Source organism: Spea bombifrons, chromosome 10, assembly GCF_027358695.1.
Source record: "Spea bombifrons isolate aSpeBom1 chromosome 10, aSpeBom1.2.pri, whole genome shotgun sequence".
Taxonomy (NCBI): Eukaryota; Metazoa; Chordata; class Amphibia; order Anura; family Pelobatidae; genus Spea; species Spea bombifrons.
Window position 1 is genome coordinate 17,588,989 of NC_071096.1, and position 23,293 is coordinate 17,612,281.

General features: G+C 42.9%; 1 long non-coding RNA gene across 1 annotated transcript in view; it reads left to right on the forward strand.

Moving 5' to 3' along the window:
• Window positions 1–2,906: 2,906 nt before the first annotated feature.
• Window positions 2,907–23,293, forward strand: part of LOC128467417 (uncharacterized) — a 28,179-nt gene continuing 7,792 nt past the window's right edge. The window contains exon 1 of the long non-coding RNA XR_008345722.1: window positions 2,907–2,981. This is a non-coding gene — a long non-coding RNA (uncharacterized LOC128467417). The remainder of the gene's footprint in view (window positions 2,982–23,293) is intronic.

Consider the following 23,293-nt stretch of genomic DNA (forward strand, 5'->3'; position numbering starts at 1 on the left):
AAATAAAAAGAAATGCCTTTTAACCCCCTATATGCCACTCTGCCTCCAGAAATGCCTTATACCCCCTAAATGCCACTCTGCCTTGAGAAATGCCTTATACCCCCTATATGGCTCTTCTAATGAGGAGGCTGTTAACCCCATAATGTCTACGGTGGCTTTTCTTCTTTACTCCATCTGCCCTGTATAATTTCTGGGTCCCCTGAGCAGAAGGAGGGGTTGGATGTCCCATTCCTCTTCTCATTCCAGGTTTCACCACCACCTCTCCATGCTGAGACATAAGCAGTTTCTCACCTAGAGGCTCAGTTTCTGGTGGCTGACCATTCGAATCTTCTTCACACTAACAGTGAGTATTCTTTGTTCCTATGAGTCCTTAAGGGGAAGTTAGTGGTCATGGGCATTCTCTTGGTCCTGCCATAGGGGTTTTCTTATTTGGTTTAAAGGCTTTCGTAGATAAGTGGGAGTGCGGGGTGCAAGAAGATGCTCCTTTGTAGATCTGGACACTTACCTGCGTTCACTGTGGGCGACAACAAGCCAGGCTTCAAGGTCGCCCTTAGCTGGGTTGCCAGCACAGATGCTTGGCAACCCGGTTCCGGTAGCAGCTTCCCCATTGACCACTATGGAGGATGTACCATCTGTCTGCACCTCCCGAGTGGCTCCTATGACTATGGAGGCATCTTCAGGGGTGCCGGGTATGGGAAAAATTATGGAAGGGATCATAGAAATCGTCTCCCTCCTGCCCCTGGAGGAGACCCCTCCTCCCGAGAAGGAGAGCTTGGATAAGGAAAATGCTTGATCCTGAAGAAAGATCGGAACTATGTAGGGTGTCATATGCATCTTTTGGTGTAGTGGTTCAGTTGCTTAAGGTAGCTGGAGCCGGCTCTCTCGTGGCAAAAGTGGACCTGGAATCGACTTTCCGCCTTCTGCTGGTGCGGAATGCCATCACCTCCTGGGATTTCAGTTTAACAGGCAGTTTTACATGGATCTGAGCCTCCCTATTGGATGTTTAAACTCCATGTTTTTATTTTGAAAGTTTTAGCAACCTCCTGGAGTGGGTGGTGCGGATGGAGTCTGAGCTTTGCTCCATCCTGCACTACCTCGATGGCTTGACCCTCAACTGGGCCACATAAGTAACCAACATTTGCCCTGTTGCTGTCTTTGGTGCAGGAAATTATACAGCATTTTGGTGTTCCCTTAGCTCAGGATAAAACGAAGGGCCCAACCACGTGTCTGAGTTTTCTGGGAATTGAGATTGATTCCATGGCGTGGAAGCAATTAATAGACTTGAAGGCTGAGGTAACAAGGTTTTGGAGTGCTCAGGAAGATTTGCCTGGGTGAGTTGCAGTTACTGTTGGCAAATTGAACTTTGCCTGTTGAATTATGCAGATGAATATGGTTGTTAGTAGGCACTTAGTAGAAGCCACATCTGGGGCGAAGCGGCCTGGCCATTTCATACGGCCCACTGATTTAGCAGTATAGAGCACCTTTTTGGACTCCTATAATAGGAGGTGTTATTGGCAGGCCCTGGAAGTATCCAATTCTCAACTACATCTCTATACAGAAGCTACAGGGTCAGATGGCTTCGGTGCCATATTGGGTTTGAGCTAGTCGTGGAGAGCTGGTCAGAATCTTGGCACGAGTCTGAACACACTAGGAACCTTGCGTTCCTGGAGCTGTTCCCTATAGTGGTTGTAATGGTCCTCTGGGGTGAATCTATCCGTGATCAGAAGGTGGTGTTCCATTGTGACAACCTGGGGGTTGTGCAGGCCATTAACAATCTGACAACAATCTCATCACCTCCTGTTGTCCGATTGCTTTTTCTTCATTGCCTTTGCCTAAATGTGTCATGTAGGGCAGTGCACATCCCGGGACGCCACGTCCAATGGAGCTAAGGGGGCTTAGGCTGGACGACTGAAGGGCTGGATAAAGGATTTGGTTTCCAAGGCGATCTGGGTTATTATGGTAAAGTATGGGATGATTAGGTGTTGCTGTTTAAGGAGTCGTGGGGACTGTTTTGTGATCAGTGTGACCAAACTCATGGGGTACTTCGGTGATACTGCTATAGTACAATAAAATACAAAAGAGGCAGACAGATGAAATAAAAGGGCGATTTAGTTCAATAACAAATATACAAGGCAGTGTTAAAATATAATGTATATGATATAAAATGCTATAAACCAAGACAAGAGAGGGGCATAGTTTAATAATAACAACAAAAATGATAGCGGGAGGCACAAAGGAGGGGAATAATAAAGGAGGACAAAATTGAGTAGTAAAGAAAAAGTTTACAAAAGAAATGGGGGGGAGTAAATTGGGAGGGGTAAAAAAAGACACGTTAAAGTCAAGGAGAGGGTTAGTACAAAATAAGGGGGATAAAAGTACATATGGGGGAAATTGCAACTTTGCTATATTGGCCTCAATTTTGCTATTCTCTTGCATGTCTGATTATATGCTTAGTGGATACATTAAAATGTTTCATGTTTTTAAATTTATGACTGTCAAAATTTAATAAAAACATTTGGGGGGCAGGACTACAATTGTGTGCTATGTTACTGTTGAAAAGCAATATGACTTCATATCTAAGCATTGAAAAGCAGGCAGTATGCAGACAGAAGAGGAAGTATTAGTGGACAGGTCTGTGCTGGTCAGGCTCTGAGTACTGGGGTTCCCATGGGGCAAGGTTGACCTGGGCCCCTTTATGTCTTAAAATAGCTCGGATTATAGATACGTACTAAAACAATACCTTATTCAGACCTCCTTCTAAAAGGTCTAAAATCTTATAGTGCTTTACAACTAGAAAAGCAAATAAATTGCATGTCTAACTTTTAGTTCCAAGGGTTAAGAATACTCATGTTTGCTTTATTTTAGAAAAGCAGGTTGAACTTGTTATTCAGGTGCTGTGTGCCAGAAACTACTGCTCATATGAAAGATGCAGCTGAGCTGAGAACATATCCCAGGCTGACTATACAATGCCAAATGCAAAGGTACTGTATATTTTACAGCTTTATATAGTTTGATCTATCTCTTTACCACTTTCAGAAGTTAATGCATTGTTTCTGCCACTCTATTGACTGTGAACATTTTAGTTCTGTGTGGGCCATTAAATACTTTTCTACACCATTTGTAAGTCTAATTTTATTTTAACGTGCTACGTGGGGCTAAAATGTTTACAACTGAGCTCAGCATGACGTTAGAGTAGGGGAGCATATTAAAATGTGGCAGAAAAAAACCCAAAATGTTATGTATTTGCGCAAGACTGACTGCTGTAAAATGTTTAGTAAGGGGTATAAATATTTTCTGTTTTAAAAACTTCACTACTTATATATATTTGTTGAGTAGTTGCTTTAGTAATGGTGTGATGGCGTAGTCTGGTGTTTCACTGTTATGTGAAACATGTATTTTTATAGTCATCTAAATTTTTTGTTTTTGCTATTAGTAGTGTTTATTATTAATTATTGCACTACAAGTTGAGCCTGCAATAAGGTTGGGAAAATGTGTGTCATGGTCAGTCAAAATCTTTTAATACTCAAACCTTACATTTTAACCTTTTAGCGGCTGATGGATTTTGTCTGACCATGGCCATTTTGATCTGAGAGGTCATAACGCTTGTCAGATTAAACAAAAAAAGTTATTATTATAAGCAAACTAACATATCACTAGACAGGTCATAAAATAACAAGTGAGTCTATTAATTAGGAAAATCGTGGTTGCATTCCTATGGCCTGTTATCATTTGCAAAACTGGTATATTCACTAAAATATTATCAACATGAGTTAATTGCAAGTGCAGGTAACTTTCAATTCTGTGAGTTTTCGTTGAGGGCAGAATGTAGTAAACAATTCTTCCCACAATAAAAAATAAATATTTGAATACAAAATTTTAATACAAAAAAAAAAAAATTAAAAACATGTTAACTGAAGGGAAGGGTGAGTGGATACTAAAATAAGCCTTGGGGGATATGTGAGCATGTGCCCTGCCCTGGCTCTCATCCCATGCTCCGCACCGGTAGCATTCATTACTAAATAACTACATGCATCTTTCTTCTAGCTATTTTTAAATCTGTCATGGAAAATATAAGTTATCATATGCAATTTTGATAGCTTTATAATTTTGGTCAGAACACTTATTAGTCATGTGACACAAGTTTAGGCATTAGTGATGGGAAGTTCGGATCATTAAAGTGAATCGGATCATTTCGATTCGTTCACTGAAATGATCCGATTCATGATCCGGATCTTCGGATCACTCAGTGTGCCTGCACGGAGTTACTGTTTTCCAGTAACTCCGTGCAGGCACACTAACGATTGGCCCCGCCCCTTTCATTATGAATCCTCCCCCCTGCCTCCAGTGATGTCAATGAAGGCAGAGAGTCGTTCAAAGATTCGGATCTTACAGGGATCCGAGTCTTACAGTGATCCGGATCATTGTAAGATCCGGATCATTGTAAGATCCGGATCTTTGAACGACTCTCTGCCTTCATTGGCATTCTAATCATTCAGAGAATGTCACCATACTGTTATAAATAATACATTAATAATCACTGCCCCCAGGATTTACATTCAAACCATGACTGCCCCCATCAACCATGACTGCCCCTAAAATTAACCCTTAACACCCCATCAACCATGACTGCCCCTAAAATTAACCCTTAACACCCCATTAAGCATAACTGCCCCCAAATTAACCCTAAACACCCCATTAAGCATAACTGCCCCTAAATTAACCCTAAACACCCCGTTAAGCATAACTGCCCCAAATTAACCCTAAACACCTCATTAAACATAACTGCCCCTAAATTAACACTAAAGACCCCATTAAGCATAACTGCCCCTAAATTATCCCTAAACACCCCATTAAGCATAACTGCCCCTGAATTAACACTAAAGACCCCATTAAGCATAACTGCCCCTAAATTATCCCTAAACACCCCATTAAGCATAACTGCCCCTGAATTAACACTAAAGACCCCATCAACCATACCAATTTATTAGGTAATTTATCTGGAGTATATGCAATTAATTTAGGGGCAGTTATGGTTAATGGAGTATTTAGGGTTAATTTCAGGGGCCGTTATGGTTAATGGGATCTTTACGGTTAATTTCAGGGGCAGTTATGGTTAATGGGATCTTTACGGTTAATTTCAGGGGCAGTTATGGTTGATGGGGTATAAGGGTTAATTTTATGCTGATGACTGAGGGTTAATTTAATTTATTTAATAAAGTTAACTGTAGGTGCAGTTATAGGTAAATGGGGGCAAACTCAGGGGAATCTAAATCCTGGGGGCAGTGTGAACATTATTAATTTATTTATAAAAGTATGGTATCAGTAATATTCTCTGTAAGATTCGGATCCTTGTAAGATCCGGATCCCTGTAAGATTCGAATCATTCGACTCTTCGGTTCATTCGACTCTTCGGTTCATTCGACTCTTCGGTTCATTCGACTCTTCGGTTCATTCGACTCTTCGGATCATTCGAATCTTTGAACGAGTCTCTGAGTCATCCTTCCTGTGTGAATTAATGAGCTGTAACCTGACCCCAGAGTCTGTGGCTGAGTGCTCTGCAGATGACTCACAGCTCTAGGATCAGGTTACAGCTGCATGATTCACAGACTGAACCGCTACAAATGAATCGTTCAGTCTAGTGAACCGATTCATCCGGATCACTAAAAAGAACCGGATCAAATGAACGATTCGTTCATGATCCGGACATCACTATTAGGCATGGATAAAGTTGTCATCGAAGTTCATAATCCAGAGGATTCAGGTATAAGCATGTAAATGACTGGTCACTAAATGACCAGAGCAGTTTTTGTGCTTTTGCTATGACTTTATTCAACTCTGACTGCCCACTAACTCATTTAGTGTACCCACACACAACTTATATTGGTTTTTTTTTCAGCACAAGTAGGGTTTTCCTTTGAAATAATAATTATAAACCATCATTTAGTATGTGATCATCATAAAAATGTTGAGAAAATTCAGAAAAAAGGAAACAATTTCACCAAAAAAAACATTGTAAATGGAAAAAAAACTCCAGAAGGTTTTTGTCCTGTTTTTGGACATTTTCATTTATTTTGGCAATAACAGGGTTAAATATGCATTGCTGTTTCTAAACAAGATATTTAAAAATGTGGTATTATTATTTAACCATTTTAGAGCCAGTCTGTCTTAAACAGTACAGTAAAATTTAATTTTCTTTTCATTTTTAACAAACCCATTCTATCCAAACACAGTATTTCAGTAATTTTCCCCCTAGGTATGCGAAATTACGGAAATAACTTGTGATTTGTATTTGATTTGAAACAGGAATACCCCATGTGCTTGTCTCTTCTGCACTGTGGGTTAGAGTTTTAAAACGTGGAATTTTGACAGATCAGTTTGCTGGGTCCAGGTGGCCAGCGGCAGCCTAACACAGGCCCGCAGCCTTTTGCTTTGGCACTCACGCTTTGTGTGGGGAAACTCTTTCCCGCAGCCATCGGGCCGCATAGGCGTCTGTATGGCTCCGATGAAAATAGGGGTGAGCTGATAGGGGTAACACTAGATTCCTGTTGGTGGAGCCAAGGGTTCCAGGCAAACTATAAAATGGGTATTATCCCTAAAGTCTCTCTCATGTGTGGGGACCCAAGCAACAAACAGCCCCCTTCTCTTGGAACACAATCACCGGTTTACTGGCGATTGTATGTTAAGCCTGTAGAATTGCTCGGGGTTGCTGAGCTAGTCTGCCCAGACACCTGGGCAGACAGCAGCAGAAGTGCCCCCACAATCACCACAATTGGGGGGACGTGGGGGCAACTTTTTGCATGACATACCAGGTACGTCAAAGAACCAATGGGCCCACTTGGGCCCAAGACGTACCTGGTATGCATACCTGGGAAGTTCTCGGCTCCGGCGGTCCCGCTGACGTCAGTGGGCGGCCCCATGTAAAGGAAAAAATGGACGGGGAGCTGGGCGTGTCAAGACCCCGCTCCCGCGATGCGGAGGATTCGGGTCTTGACCCGGAGAACCGGAGGAGCAGCACTCACCCGGCTATCTCCGGGTCAAACCCGGAGAGTTACCAGGAATGCTGGTATGTCACCGGAATTGAAGGGGTTAACCAGTCATTATGGATAGGTGTAGTTCCAGAAGACTGAAAATTGGCAATTGCAGTGCCTCTCCACAAAATTTTAGGGAAAATTAATCCAACTACAGACTAGTAAATCTTAAATTAGTAATTGGGAAATGAATGTAAACTAAACTTGTGCATTCGGATTTGTACAAACTATTGTACAAACTTTATCTGTTTGTACAAATCTCCGATAACGAGGAGACAAATGAAAGCAAATGGCAAAATCTCCTAAATTTCGATAACATTCTGTAATGTTTTATTAACTTTTGATCCCAGTACAACCCATTTTGGTGTCATTATGACCCGTTTTTTCCACTCTTTGGTGAGATAAAGTGTTTAGAAAGGTAGATATAAATGACTGACAGGTGAAAGTAGCCAAAAATCCATGTGTACTGGATTAAGATGATATCAGTGCTCAGCAGATAATACAAGATGGAATCAGTATGTGATGGCATTGGGAGTACATCAGTACACTAAAAAAGTCAGCATACACGGGATGCCTGAAGTCACAGTTTAGTGCCACTAATCCTTTTTGATAAAATATGCAGATTGAAATAGAGTAAATAACACAAAACCTTTACTTTTCCTCTCACTGATTTCTGGGCCTTGGAAGTTTTGTCCTCTGAAGTGACTACAAATTCAGGGGGGCGTTTTTTTTCTCTGGATAAGTAAAAATGAAATAGTTCAATTTATTCGTACACTAAGTAAAGTACCAGGAAACAGACAACCAAACACACACCAGGACAGACTCTGCCACACCGACACCCAAACACACACACCAGGACACACTCTGCCACACTGACACCCGCATCAGGATGGGTGAAGCTACACAAAGCATAAAAATGCTTTCCACTGCTTTGTTGTTTGTGTGTTTGCCCCCTTGTGTATTGATGCCCAACCAGGCCCCTTTTAGTATTAATGTAATCCCCCCACACCCTTGTGTATTGCCCCATGTGTATTTGTGCCCCCAGCCAGCTCCCTTTGTGCATTTATGCCCCCACCCCTTTTTGTATTGATATATATGTGATGCCCCAACCACCCTGTTGTGTGCTTATAACCCTCAGCCGCCCCCTTTTTTGTATTATTTAATTGTTGCCCCAATGCAGCCCACCTTTGAATATGGGTCCCCTTCCACCCTAAGGCACTGGGGGAGATGGTACCTGCACGCTGGCCGCTTCAAAATCATAAAGTGGTTGGCGGAGGTGGCTGGCCCAGATGTTGGAACGCCCTTGGCATAGCACATAAGTGCCCCGCTGCCACTTGAAATTGTCAGTTTCAGTCACGGACTGATGGGAGTTAAGAGTGTGAGACAGTCAGTGACAGTAACCGTGTTGAAGGTGAGACTGAGGCTCATCTACCATACTGCAGGTGTCGATAGTATAGTGCAGAAAATTCACTAGAGTGGGCTGGATTGTAGAAGCTGTACAGGGACTGCAGCAGGAGATGTTTTATGCAATTATTTATTTGTGGGCTTTTTTTCAATGTAAAATACATTTAGGAGCCAATTCTTTAAATACGTTCCAATTTTCCTATTATGTTGTGCCTTGATATTACATATTTCCTACCAGCAAAACCATTTTTTGGACAACTTTACATTACTGGAAGTAATGTTCCTAAATTGGATTTAAGTTGCTCATTTAAACTACGAGTATAACCTCATAATTTTGGACAGCGCACATAATAAATCATAAACTATTGTTGACAAATTAGACAGGGCGCAGGACTGTGCATACGTGTAGTTTGTTTTAGTTAATGACGTACTGTTCCTGAAAGGGGTTTATGCATACATGCCAATTGTCTCGATTTTGCCAGCTACTGGGATTTGAAAGCTTGTCCCAGTACTTTCGTGTCGTGGGTAATTGGCATTTGCAAGTGCTGGCCAATTGGGGAGATCATGGATCTCCCGCTAACTGGCCCAAAATTAAAGGAGACCAAGATGCGTTTATGCAGACCTCTGCTTGAGTGCTCCCTGTCGCTGTGGCTGAGCTCCGGAATATGACATTATAGTTCCACCAGGGAAGAAAACAAAGAGAAAAACAGAGGGAGCAAGGGAAGAGAAGGGAGGGGGTGGGGGCAGAAAGGAATAAAAGAGATGGAGAGAGGGCACGAAGGAGCCATTAATCCAGAGGTTACAGGCAACCCCCCATGTTCCAAATGTTTTCACTAGATTGGATCAGGTGGACCACCACATGGGCCAGTTTGCATAAGACTCTCCTTTTCCATACAGCCCGTCTGGCTCCTCCACTGCAACCCCCTATGACCCAGGCTGCTCCTGTTGCCGTTGCTGTTCCCACTCCAACTCCAGTAGTCTCCTGAGTCCCTGACTGCCAGAGTATGCCAGTCCCTAATCAGTGCAGATGGTTTTTCAACCAGTTTGGGATTTATATGGAAATGGTTCCACAGGCATTTGCCACTGACAGAAGCAAGGTGTATCCTCATTCAAAAGGGTATTGGATATTCTCGCTGGGGCCAAGCAGCTTATGACCGTTTGACATTAGACACTGAATATGTCTCTGAATATGCCATCATTGGAACAATGAGGCTCTTCTGGCAGCATTCTCGATTCCAAACTCAGAGACAGGCCTTCCTATAAGGAGCGCTTGCGTAGTTCTTCCATATGTTTGGCACCTACTTTTCCTCCCCACCCGTACTCCTTCATCTCCCACGCCTCCTATTCTCGAGTGCTCGGGCAGTGTGGAACCCATGCAGCTTGGATTTACTCGTATATTGGTTGAGGAGGAGGAGGGAGGGCCTGTGCTTTTACTGCAGTAAGGAATCTATTGAGAATTTTCTGCACTCGCCCTGGGAAACGCCCGCACCTAAGGTCCTGTAGGGGACAGACCTTAGGTGGCATTTCTGCATTCCTAACTCCTCATAAAGAACATCCATTAGTGCCTGTTGAGCTCTCCTGGGGCAAGGTTAAGATTCATACTCAGGCACATAGATTCAACGAAATGACTAAAAAGGGAGGTAACCCCACTCTGGTCCCCAGAAGCCAGTAAAGCCTTTGAGACCCTCAGCTTTTGCTGTGGCACTCATCTTGGTGCATCCTAAACCTGAGCGCTCTCCTGTCTCAATGTCCTACTACCAATAGACGGTTACATCCAGAGCTGGCCTTAGGTGTTCTGGCACCCTGTGTGGACTACTCCTCTGGCGCCCCCCCATCCCAAAAAAGAAAGGGAAAAAAATCTCGCTGCCTTCCCCCTCTGCCCCTTCTCACTATCTACCACCTCTGCCCCTTCTCACTGCCCCCCTCTCACTATCTACCACCTCTGCCCCTTCTCACTGCCCCCCCTCTGCCCCTTCTCACTGCCTCCCCCCTTCTCACTATCTACCCCCTCTCCCGACTTCTCATTATCCTTAATTACCTTGTTGAGTCCTGCGTTGGGAGCGGGAGTCGTCCATCTTCCCACGGTGCGCGCTTCACAGCTGAGGGATAGAATATTCCGGCGCCGGAGACTCCGGAGAGTGAGGGGCGCCGAGTGGTTGCTGAAAACTTCACAAGCGACCGCTCGGCGCCCCTGCCCGGGACATAAGTTAAAACATCATTTTTTTTTTCGTTTTAACTTTATTTAACATCCTCCATGTTAATTAAAGTTACAAAAAACTTTATTTAACATGGAGGATGTTAAATAAAGTAAAAAAAAAAAACCCAGATGTTTTAATTTATGTCCCGGGCAGGTGCCTCTGTTGCCATGGCGCCCTGTGCGGCCGCACAGGTCGCACACCCCTAAGGCCGGCCCTGGTTACATCCCTGTGGTTACTTTTCCAAGAAGTGACACCCATCAGAATGCAATTATGAAATTGGTAACCGGGAACTCTTAGCGATTATACTGGATTTCAAAGAATGGAGGCATTTGCTTGAGGGTACTTCAGTAGCAATTCTCATTCTTACAGATCAAAAAAACCTTACATACTTGTCTGAGGCTAAACGCCTGACTCCTATGCAAGCCAGATGGGCTTTGTTCCTCTCTTGGTTTGATTATATCATTTTTATATCTGCCAGCGACCAGAAACATATGCGCTGACGTCCTGTCAAGTCAATTCTTAGACCGTATTCCAGCCACCATTCAGACCAGCATTATCTCCCCCTCCTGGAAGATAAAATTTGAGCGGCTAAAATTGGTGTTCCCACTGAAACACATTGTTTCGTACCCGATAACTTATGCACTAAAGTACTTTACGCTTACCATAATACCACATCTGTGGGCCACCCAGGCAAAAACTGTGACGGAACCTTCTGCTTTTGGAGGGGGCTGATGGCTAGCCTCCTGCCTGCTGACAATGGGCCCTGACGTTAGAAGGGGTTCTGATCTTGGGGAAGTGGGTACAGGGACCCACTTTCAACTGATTTCCCCTATTATATGTTTTACCACATTTCCCACACAGAGACTGAGAACTGTAAATGCCAGCTGGACATCCAGGTGTAAGAAGAAGGCTGATTATCTGGGTTGTGAAGAAATGTGTATTAATGTGTTAGGTGCTAGGTGTTAGTACTGCCATTCACTGTCTTTTGTGTACCCCCTACTGCTTTGTATATAACAACTAAATACACAGCCAGTAGTTGTTAATCCTGTTAGCTCTATGTCCTAGCCATTGTCTTTTTAAATTCAATTATATGTCTGTCATCACTCTATGTCTACCTCCCCAATTGAACCTGCTACCTTGGGCGGAATTTGCGAACAACAGTGCTGTCCCTCCCTTCTCCAAGCTTTCCCATTTTCTGGTGAACTACTGATATCAACAATCGATAATACCTGAATCATTCACGCCTCTAGGGGATTCCAGCATTGGAGGACCACCGCCAGCAGATCCGCTCTACTTTGGGTACCGGTCCAAGAGGCTTTCCAACCTCTCAGGGATTCCAAACACTCCAGGCCAATCATAAGCGTCTGCTTGCACCCTCCTACAAGGATGGGGAAAGGGTATAGCAACCTCCATCTACAATTAACCTCCCAGAAACTGGCTCCCCGTTATACATAGTTACATGCGTCAAGGGATTTATTTCCAAGTTAATTGTAGGTTATTATTTGGATCTGCCTCAGATCCAAGAATTGGATGTTACCTCATTTTATATGCTTCTTTTTTTGTCAATGTTATTTAAATATATAATATTATATATAATCATGTATACTTAGGGCAATATGGCAGCATCTCCCAGATTCTCCAATCTGTGGAGAGGATGTCACCGCAAACATTGTCATTTTGCCCTCATGTGAACTGTAAGGTGCCCTTAAATGTGCAGGAAGCTGCGGCTGTTGCCCCATTGAACCAGAAAGCTGCTCCCACCTGTCTAAAGATCTGTGAAAATCTATAAAGATTGAGCTGACTCCTGACCCAAATCTCCTACCACACTACCCGTGGCCTGAAGTAGCTGTGCTGGAAAAGGTAAAGACAATGTGAAATAGGACTTCCTGGACTGAATCTCTGGAGCAAGATTAGCCAATGGAGCCGCTGTAACACCTTCAGCGTTATTGTACTGGCAAAGAACTCTGGACTGCAAGCCAAGTCACTCCGTAGAGAGCCGTGTGAAATAGCTAAAGCTGATGGTCATCACCGCAAGTATCAGCACAGCTATGCTTCAGGGGCATAATGGCAGGAGTTACTGTGGTAAATCTGTTTTTTTTTTTTTTGAAGGGGGTATTCAGTCCTGCGCCAAGGAGCTGAATGTGCCTATCTACTAGTGTCTGCCTAGGTCACATGCTTTATAACTGCAGATAGTCTATCTGTGTCTATCCTCCTGTGCCTGCTGTGCTCCCTGCCTGGCCTCTACGGTATTGCTGTTGTTACCCAATCTTCTTCTGTAGTCTGAGGGATCAATTCTTTTAATTTTAGGAATATTGTTGAAATTTAGCCCTTTACCAAGTGGATGGCTGTGTATGGCTTGTGCCCTACCTGGCCTCTATTGTTGTTGTGGCTCAATCTCCTGCCTTGGTTTGGGGTATCAAATATTGTTCTTTCTTTTTAATATTGGGGAAATTAAGTCCTGCGCCAGGGAGCTACATGTACCTATCTGCTCAGGCCACATGTCTTACTAGTGCTGCTATCACCTTCCTTACTCTGGGGTAGTCTGGGGTTTAACAATGTCTCATTTGAGCAGGGCCCTCCTCACCTGTTGTCTCTGTAAATCAAATTGTTATGTTACATACTACTTGTTGTGTCCTGTCCACCCGTTGTACAGCAATACGGAATTTGATGGCACTATATAAAACGATAAATAATTATAATTACCTCGGAACATTGAGAAGATTGAGGACCAGCCTCCTCCCTGTAGACTATGGACCTTGGCCTTGGAAGGGGTTCTGTTTTTGGAGAGGTGGGTATAGGGGGTCTGTTTAGACAGCTTTCCTGTCTGATATGGATTTTACCACGTTTCCCCAAGTACTAGGGACTCTAAGGATTGTGGATCTAGCCGGGACTGCCAGGCTATAGGTCAATGGAATATTACTGTTGCAAAGCTGTGGTACCTTAGTTTTGAAAAGGTTTTTTCCCCCAGATTATTTGCACCTGATAAAATGTATGGAAACATTTGTTTTATTGTACAGGTCTCCTGGAATCATTAGGTTACTGTGATGACCCCTCCCCGTTATGAGAGAAAAATCAGTTCCTGCAAAATCTAGCTAGACACATACTGGCTGCTACGTGCTGGGGAGGATTCAATTGTAGTATTGTTCTACTGGAGTGTGAAAACCTTGTCCTATGGGACCTTTGTTTATTTGTTGATGTAATTTTCACATGGAACTTGTACTATTGTACATATTTGTCTGGGGGGTGGTATAAATATGTGTGCAGGTCCCCTAATAAAGTGAGTAGTTCCTGTTTGACCCTCGAGCATTCAGTCTCGACTAATGTTCTTCGGTGTAGCTATATCAACTTTAGCTGACGATATTTTGGTATCGACCAGGAATCAGCAATGCGCTCAGTGGTTGGCTCATAGAAGACTTAAAATTAAGCACACAATGCAACAAAGAGTTGGAAAAAGCAAGCAGGGTGCTGGGTATATAGCTATCTGCATTATTAGCAGTAAGAGTGAAGTAGTTATGGTACTTTGTAGATCTCTAGTCAGATTTCTTATAAGGCACACATATGGCCCACACCAACTTAAGCTGCCTCTGGTAGGCCGACTTACCTGGGGCCTGTTTTGAGGACAGCTTTCTGCATATATGTGGCTGCAATAGTAAGAGATCTGTGCCAATTTAGGTCTCTCATCCACTACACATTTGCCAGTCAGCATTGCAGCAGATATGACATTATATCCAACACAGCGCTGACAGGGAGTCATGCAGAGCAAGACAGCACTGTAGATCAGCAGGTAGACCGAGATACTCATAGGCCAGGGGCAAGAAAGTAAGGCGATTAACACACACATACAAAAATATGAATACAGTATTAAAATATGGGGCTTGCAGGTGGAGGGTGAAGGGGAAATAATTTATACCTGCAATGAAGGGTTTGCTTGTGAAATTCAGTTAATCTATGTTTCCATGGGGTTCTTATTTGATCTTTCCCCACAATGCAGGGTTTGCAAGTGTTGATCAGATGCTTTGTATGGTTCCATGTAGTTCTCATTTGATCTATACTCACAATTCAGGGTTTGCATGTGTTACTCAGTTGATCTGTTTCTTTTTCTTTGAGCCCTGTGAAAAATGCATAAAATATATGATGTGGATACTGAAAGTTCTAGAGTATTGTGCACAGTTCTGGAGACCCCATCTCCAAAAGGATATTGACATTCTGGAGAGTGTTCAGAAGAGGGCTACCAAAGTGGTGAATGGTTTGCAGGATAAACAAATATCAGAAAAGACTAAGGGATCTCAATATAAATAGCTTGGAGGATAGGAGAGAGAGAGATGTGAAAGAAATATTAAAGTAAATAAAGTGATTTAAGTTCATTATGGAAGTTTATTTCAAAAGAAGAGAAATGTTATAACAAGAGATCATGATGTAAAACTAGAGGGTCAGAGGCCAATATGTAATGTGAGGATGTGAATTGAGATGGTGGTATATAGATGGAATAGCCTTCCAGCAAATGTGGAGGCTAATACAGTGACAAAATTTCAACATGAGTGGGATAAGCAGATCGCTATACGAAATGTATGACAAAACCAAGGCATGATTAAGGTATTAAGTCTTTATATCAGGAAAAATGAACAAACTAGATGGGCCTATGCTTCAGTTTAGTGCTAAATTATGTATTCATATGCCCAAATACAGCAATCTGATTCTCAGAAACAAAGGTTACTTTATTAGAGCATGAGAAAAGTATACTTAAAATGATATCATTTATTCGCTAACATAGTTCAATTGCAAGCTTTCAAGACCAAGTTGTTGGGCCCCTTCCTCAGACATTAATGAAGCTAAAACAGAATTTTCTAAATACAAAAGCACAGTTCACAGGTTAACAAAGTTAAAATAAACAGAGGTATTGGGGAATTTGCTCAGCAGTAAATTAGCTGGACTAACAGATCTAATTAGGGCTGCAACTAACGATTATTTTCATAATCGATTAGTTGGCCGATTATTTTTTCAATTAATCGATTAATCGGATAAAAAAAATGAATGTAAATTCTGTAAACAGCAGAATAAAAAAAACTTTGATAAAATGCATTTCTTCCCAACCAGCCCCCCCCCAATTTATGCACATTTGGGCCCAGGCTTGCCACGCTGCCTCCCACATATGCCATGCTGCCTCCCACATATGCCACGCTGCCTCCCAGACATGCCACGCTGCCTCCCACATATACCACTCCACGCTGCCTCCCACATATGCCACGCTGCCTCCCACATATGCCACTCCACGCTGCCTCCCACTTATGCCACTCCACGCTGCCTCCCATCTGCCTCCCATCATATGCCACTCCACGCTGCCTCCCACATATGCCACTCCACTCTACCCCCACATGTCACTGTGCCTGATACGCCTTATACCCCCTGATACACCACTCCATCCTGCCCAGACATGCCACACTGCCTCCCAGACATGCCACGCTGCCCTCCCCACATATGCCACTCCACTCTACCCCCAGATATGCCACTGTGGCCCCAGATATGCCTTTTACACCCTGATACACCACTCCATCCTCCCCAGACATGCCACACTGCCCTCCCCACATATGCCTTATACCCCCAGATATGTCTCTCCGTCCTCCCCAGATATGCCTTATACCCCCCAGATATCTCATAGTCCCCTCATAGAGTGACAGACCCGTTCACAGCACACTGACACCATACTTTTATAAACAAGTACTGGGTTAATCTTCACTGCCCCCAGGATTTAGATTCCCCTTAGTTTGCCCCCCTTTATCTCTAACTGCACCTTAAGTTAACTTTATTAAATTAACCCTCAGTCCTCATCATTAAATTAACCCTAAACACCCAATTTTTGGCTCTGAAAAAACCCTCATTTTATAATCGATAAAAATCGATTCAACGAATCGATAATGAAACTCGTTGGCATTGGTTATCGATTATTATCAATTTTATCGATTAGTTGTTGCAGCCCTAGCTCTAATAGATAGATACTGTCAGAGCATCTTTGTTCAGTTTACTCCCTGGTTAGAGGGGCCATAAAACTATTTGACACATGCCAGATCAAAGGTGTCAAATGTTAGCAGGAAAAAGTTGTTTGTAGTTAATTCAATGTTTGTGAGAGGATTAACCCCTTCACTGCTAACGACGACATGGTGCCGTCGCTAGCAGTCCCAGTAAGGCAGGGCTTGACAAATTTGTTGTGAATCTAGGCGCCAGGTAAAAAAGTTAGGAGCCAGGATTTTTTTAAACTAACAGTTGGTCAGGAGTGATCTGATCATCATCAGCCCACTTACTAAACTCACAGCATTTGACCTGGAAGCACCCTGGACTTTCAGGTCAGTGCTGTTTTTTTTTGTTTTTTTTTATTAATTTTTTTTTTTAACTCTTTTGATGCTGATGTTCCATTGGAGCACAGCATTGACTGATATTTAGTCCCCAAATGTTAACCCCTGCAATGCCACGAATGTGTCATACACAATTGTGGCACTGAAGGGGTTAACGCTGCACTGTCGCTCTCATGGAGCGATCAGGCAGCAGGAGGGTGTTGGGGCTGGTCTCCACACTCATGGGGAGACCAAAGAACCCTCTCCCCTGTCCCTGAAGCTGCCTCTGGCAGCTGGGACACAATTGCTGGTCTATAGACCAGCCATTGCAGGAGGAGTCTCTGATGACTGCTGTAGGCTTCCATGCCTACAGAAATCATCAAAGGGCTTTTGGGGGCTCGTTTTTGCTGTTGCTGGTTTGCCTGGGCTTCCAGGCAGACCACCAGCAGCAGAGCCCCCTGAAAAACGGGAATTAACCCCTAAATGCCGCAATCGCGGCATTGAAGGGGTTAAAGCTGCCCTGTCGCTCTCATGGAGCGATCAGGCAGCAGGGGGATGTTGTGTTAGGTCCCCACACTTGTGTGGGGACCCAATCAACACTGAACCCCCTTTCCTGAAGCTGCCTGTGGCAGCTGAAAACACGATTGCTAGTTTTCCAACAACCGCGTTTTCAGCCTACAGGATCACTCCGTGGGAGTGATCTCAGGCTCGGGGGCGGGCTCGGAGTGGCTGTGCTGTCTGCCCATACTCCTGGGCAGACAGAAGAAGCAGCGCCCCCGTGTGGTGACTCAGCCTCTTACATCCACAATTTTTTCTGGATGTAAGAGGCTGACAAAACCTAGGCGCCAGGACAAAATTCTCTGTCACCATGGCGACCTGGCGCCTGGGATTTGTCGAGCCCTGCAGTAAGGTGCTAACGACAGCACTATCCCATCGCTAGCACTACCCTACCTTGATGGAGGTCTGTGGACCTCAATCACCAACTACCCCGGCGATCTGCCCCTCAAACTGAAGTGCATCACCGGGGCCACCCCATCTGCCCGGTGATATCATGCGCAACTTTATTAACAACTGACTATTGTCAGTTAAAGAGGTATGCCTGTATCTCAGGCATCTAAGCAGCTACAGGTAATCACCTCACCTTTCCAACGGTATAAGGCTTGTAAAAAATATAAAGTTAAAAAAGTAAATGTAAAAAAATGATTTGGGGGTCTCTAAAGGCAGATAAATAAAGCTCAAAATTGCATAGAGACCCCCAAATTAAATTATCTAAACAAACTAGTTTAACTTTAAAAATAAAAAAAAGTTTTAAGTACAGTATTTGCTCGATTAAAAGACGACCCTGATTATAAGACGGCCCCCCAAAATCTGAATATTAACTTGAAAAAAAGAAAAAGCCTGAATATAAGACGACCCTGTAGGAAAAAAGTTTTACCAGTAAATGTTAGTTCATGTAAACTATGTGAACAATTGTTTGTTAATAAAAGCTATGAATGAGAAAAATATTTTGTTTTTATTTCCTTTTTTTTTTTTTTTCAACCTGCCCCCCCCAGTTATGCACATCTGCCCCCAGGCTTGCCACTCTGCCCAGAAATGCCTTATACCCCATATATGCCACTGTGCCCCATGATATGCCTTTTAACCCTCTAAATGCCACTGTGCCCCATGATATGCCTTTTTACCCCCTATGTGCCACTCTGCCTCCAGAAATGCCTTATACCCCTATATGCCACTCTGGCATTTAGGGGGTTAAAAGGCATATTATGGGGCAGAGTGGCATAAAAGGGAGGTAAAAGGCATTTCAGGAGGCAGAGTGGCATTAAAATGGTTAAAAGGCATTTCACAGAGCACTCTGCCTCCAGAAATGCCTTACACCCCCCATTTAACACCCCCCTCCCTCCTCCAAACTTAGAGCTCTACACGCAGCCCGGACTAAGCACCGGGGACTCAGAAGCACCGGTAAGTTGGGGGGATTAACACAGGAGGATCCAGGTCCCCTGCATCGCTGCGGGGGATCTGGATCTTAGTCTCATAATCAGACCTATTTGAGGTCTGATTATAAGACGACCCTGATTATAAGACGAGGGGTATTTTTCAGAGCATTTGCTCTGGAAAAAACCTCGTCTTATAATCGAGCAAATACGGTATTCTAGCTAAATGATCACTGTGGTAGCCAATGTTACCACAGTGATCATATAGCTATGAAAAGTCAAATTCCTTTTTTTTAAAATGGCCGATACTAAATTTTAATCCCATGATCCCTTTGATCATGGGGTTACATTTAGCCAATGTTAGAGGGAGACAATTTTTGAAATCCGGATGAACTGTAAATGAACTGCAAATATTATTAAAATCACCCATTTAGCCTGTGTGGTAGGTGAGTAACCATCTCAAACCTGGAGCTCCTCGCATTTTTACTGCAAAATTTATTTTTGCTGTAAAAGTGATTATTTTTCTCCCTTTACCATAATTTCTTTGGGATTGTAAGGGGAAAGAATGGTGTGTGCTTCTGCGAGTGACTGAAGATATGAAAGGCGTGTGAATGGTCAGTAATTAGGTTTGAAGCCTTGACGTGGCATTACAGCTCACTTAGGAAGTTAAATTATGTACACAAAAAGCACACATTTGCAAAAACTACACCCCTTGGCGCATCAAATGAGGGGCTGCATATGTTTCTAGTACAAACCTGGAGTGCACAAGACACAAATGAACATGTCGCTATGGTTAGAAAAAACATTTTCTAGCCAAAGCAACATATTCCCTCATTATTTGTGGACTCAACTTTTGTCCTAGAAATACATGTAGCCCCTCATTTAAAGCTCCAAGGGTTGTAGTTTCTTGAAATGTGTAGGGCTGCAACTAACGATTATTTTCATAATCGATTAGTTGGCTGATTATTTTTTCGATTAATCGGATAAAAAAAAATTAAATTTGTCATTTATTTAAAATAATTTAATAAAGTAACGTAGGATGTTAAAAACAAACAACAGAATAAAAATGCATTTCTTGTTTTTATTTCCCTACCTGCCCCCCCCTTATGCACATTTGAGCCCAGGCTTGACACACTGCCTCCCAGATATGCCACATACCCCCAGACATGCCACGCTGCCTCCCAGACATGCCACACTGCCCCCCCACATGTGCCTTATATACCCTATATGCCTTATACCCCCAGATATGTCACTCCGTCCTCTCAAGGTACGCCTTATATCCCCTATATGCCTTATACCCCCTGATATGCCGCTGGGCCCATTGATATGCCTTATACCTCCAGATATGTCACTCCGACCTCCCCAGGTATGCCGTATACCCCCCTGATATGTCATAGTGCACTCATAGATTTGCAGACTCGTTCACAGACACAATACTTTTATAAATAAATACAGGGTTAATCTTCACTGCCCCCAGGATTTAGATTCCCCTCAGTTTGCCCCCTTTACCTTTAACTGCACCTTAAGTTAACCTTATTAAATTAATTAAATTAACCCTCAGTCCTCAGCATTAAATTAACCCTGAAGAGAAGACCCCATTAACCATAACTGCCCCTAAATTAATCCTGAAGACCCCATCAACCACAACTGCCCCTAAATTAACCCTGAAGACCCCAACCACAATTAACCCTGAACACTCCACTAACTATAATTGCCCCTAAATTAACCCTAAACACCCCATTAACTATAATTGCCCTTAACTTTCAGCAGCCCAAATATTAATTTTATACTCACCAGCTAGATGAGTTCTTGAGCCATGTGGACAGTATAGGAAATGGGCGGGGTCAATTGGCACATTGGTGCCGCCCTTTTCTTTCTCCCTGTCCCTCCCTGCAGTCACTGCCGATTGGTTCTCTACGTCCATTGCGCAGACCTTCCCCGGCTGTCAGAGATCAGAGTTCCCCGCACCTCCTTCCGGCTGCAGCGGAAGTTGCCTACGTGAATCGCATAGACGTCTACCTGCTTTCTGGACAACACACCGGGAGTCAGAAGCACCAGTAATTTTTTTTGTTTGTCTTTTTTGAGGGTGTTACATGGGGGCATAAGGCATTTCTGTAAGCAGAGTGCTCTATGAAATGCCTTTTAACCCCCTTAATGCCACTCTGCCTCCAGAAATGCCTTTTGACCCTCTATACGCCATCTGCCTCCTGAAATGCCTTATACCTCCCTATATGCCGCTCTGCCCCTTAATATGCCTTTTAACCCCCTAAATGCCAGAGTGGCATATAGGGGTATAAGGCATTTCTGGAGGCAGAGTGGCACATAGGGGGTCAAAGGCATATCATGGGGCACAGTGGCATATAGAGGGTTAAAAGGCATATCATGGGGCACAGTGGCATTTAGAGGGATAAAAGGCATATCATGGGGCACAGTGGCATATAGGCTTTATAAGGCATTTCTGGGGTAGGGTGGCAAGCCTGAGGGCAGATGTGCATAACTGGGGGGGGGGCAGGTTGGAAAATAAAAGGAAATAAAAACAAAATATTTTTCTCAATCATAGCTTTTATTAAAAAAAATAGTTTACATGAATTAACATTTACTGGTCTTCTTATATTCAGGTTTTTTCTTTTTTTCCTAAATTAATATTCAGAATTTGGGGGGTCGTCTTATAATCGAGCAAATACGGTATATCATTTGTAGTTTTACAAATATATACATTTTATTTAAATATCAAAAGGTTTTAAATTAGAATCAATTAATGTATGTTATGCATAAATAAAACATTTGCAGAAAACAACGAAAAAAGACTATTTATACTGTTTTTAAAGAAAAAAAAGGTGGGATCCCAAAGAAAAGGGAAAAAAAAAATAACTGTAAATGACTGTGTGTTATCTGTCATCCAACCTTGGGTACCAAAGTGGTACAATTTGCTACAATAGTCCTTATCAGTCATATATTTCTCAAACCGTTCACCTGGAGGTCATGTCTACGGAAAAGTAGACGGAGGAAGAAGACACCTGCACTTATTATCCCCCACTAACTTGCTGTTCTATCATAGTCTGGTGTAAAAGCCATGTCAATGTCCTGCACAGCTGGGTCAGAGTACCGGGATGTGACATCACATCAGGCACTTCTGATGCAGCCACAGGGGATCTGCCATGGCTTCACAGACTTTCCTTAGACCTTGGAAAGTAAGAGCCTGGGTGCAGTGCACCACCTTAGCATGCTGCTGGGCATTAAATAAAGAGATAGGCATTGGATGGATTCCATGCCTTTCCAAAGGTAACATTAACCACCACCCCAACAGACATGAAGTAGGGGAATATTGGTGCATAGATGCCTGGAGAGGTCTTTTCACTAATTTTAACTGTGTGCAAGATGAGGTCTGTGGCTCTCATTGGATTTTTACTAAATGTTATACATGCTTGTGCATGTTTTTTTGCCAAACAACTTGTACTTGCAGTTTAAGTAATATATATAATATTTTATTAGCGCAACATGTTCTGCAGGATTTAGCTAGTTACCAGGAATAGTGAAGGGATTAGTAGAATTTAAATATGTATTGTAAATCGTGTACACAAGGGGCATATTTAATACTCTTAAGATTTTGCTACACTGTATAAATGTAGAAAAATAGATATCAACTTTGTAAAACAAATATGGTATGTTGTAATACTGAAAAGGAACTTCAGTTTTACATGTTAAGTTATGTTTAGCTAGTAATGGGCAAACAAAGCAACTGTTGGAGACGTTATCAGTTTACATGAGGGCTGGGTTATTTATTTTGGCACATAGGCAAACTCCCACTATCCTTGACAATATTATAGAATTAAGAATGTAATGTAAGACAAAATGTACCCATGAATAGGGGACTTTTGTCTAAGATCATTGGCAAATCACAGTCTTCTCGGGTGAAGAACAGCTCACAAACAAGTCAATGCTCTTGAGAACTAACGAAGGAGACTGAGAAGCAGCAGCAAGCCAGGCAAAGGCAGACAGACATATCCACCAACATGGTACAAGACTTAGTTGTCCCTACAATTTTAGAAAAAAAGAACAATAATTGATCCCCCAGAGTTAATAAGGAGATTGAGACGCAGGACAGAGTACAGGTCAAACATTACCAGATTGACGCACCTAGTTTTGTACGGGACCATATTTCCCCCCAAATTTTTAATATTAAAAGAAATAATTGATCCTCAGAGCAAAGAAGAATATAGAGCAGCAGCAATAGCATAGTTGCCAACAGTCCTGAATTTGCGGGACAATACTGTCAAATTCGGGTCCGTCACAGCATAAAAATAATGCCAATGCACAGAGCATTGCACTGTGCACAGACAGCATTGTGTTTAAACTGTGTATGCCGTTCATTTTTGTTTGTTTTGTTGGGGACCTTCGCTGTTGGA